Source organism: Egretta garzetta, unplaced genomic scaffold, assembly GCF_000687185.1.
Source record: "Egretta garzetta isolate BGI_Z169 unplaced genomic scaffold, ASM68718v1 scaffold577, whole genome shotgun sequence".
In the NCBI taxonomy this organism is placed as follows: Eukaryota; Metazoa; Chordata; class Aves; order Pelecaniformes; family Ardeidae; genus Egretta; species Egretta garzetta.
In genome coordinates this window covers 97,295-97,789 of record NW_009260138.1, presented here as the reverse complement: position 1 = coordinate 97,789, position 495 = coordinate 97,295, and the positions used below count along the sequence as shown (strand labels likewise).

The window sequence follows — 495 nt, the reverse complement described above, 5'->3', positions numbered from 1 at the left end:
GAGACTGTTTTAAGGTTAACCAAACAGCACCCCTGTTGTGGGTAGCCTGGGGTCTGGGAGAACATAGGGGAGCTGGAGCCTGCTCCACAGAAGTCTGAAGTCAGGGAGAGGCCTTAAAGGTCGGGTAGTCTCATCCTGTTGAAACCGTGGTGAGTTCTGCTACAGGGACTAATTTGTTTTAAAGGGCTTTTGCTAACAGAGGCTTCTGGGGAATCTGCTCCAGTATTTCAGGTAAAACTTTGGCTGTTAGACATAAGAAAAACAACTGGAACCCTAACCTAAGTCTCCCTGGCTGTGATCTTAAGCCCGCGCTTGCTTCCCTTATGGGGAATGATTTATTTATTTCTTTGTACTTGAGGGCCATTGTTCTCCCCTCGCGACCAGTCCTGTCTTGTGTCCTCTAGACTAAATAAGCTCAACTCCCTAGATAATTTGCTTGTCAGTCATAGCTCATACAATGCAGTTATTCTTGCTGGTCTCCTTTGTACTCTTTCC

The 495-nt window shown here is 46.5% G+C and overlaps 1 protein-coding gene across 1 annotated transcript in view; it reads left to right on the top strand.

Annotated features, from left to right (window-relative positions):
- The window catches only part of LOC104128828 (serine/threonine kinase 11 interacting protein), a gene marked incomplete at its 5' end in the record, with an annotated part of 20,359 nt that overhangs the window by 11,556 nt on the left and 8,308 nt on the right, over positions 1 to 495 (top strand). The window lies entirely within an intron of this gene.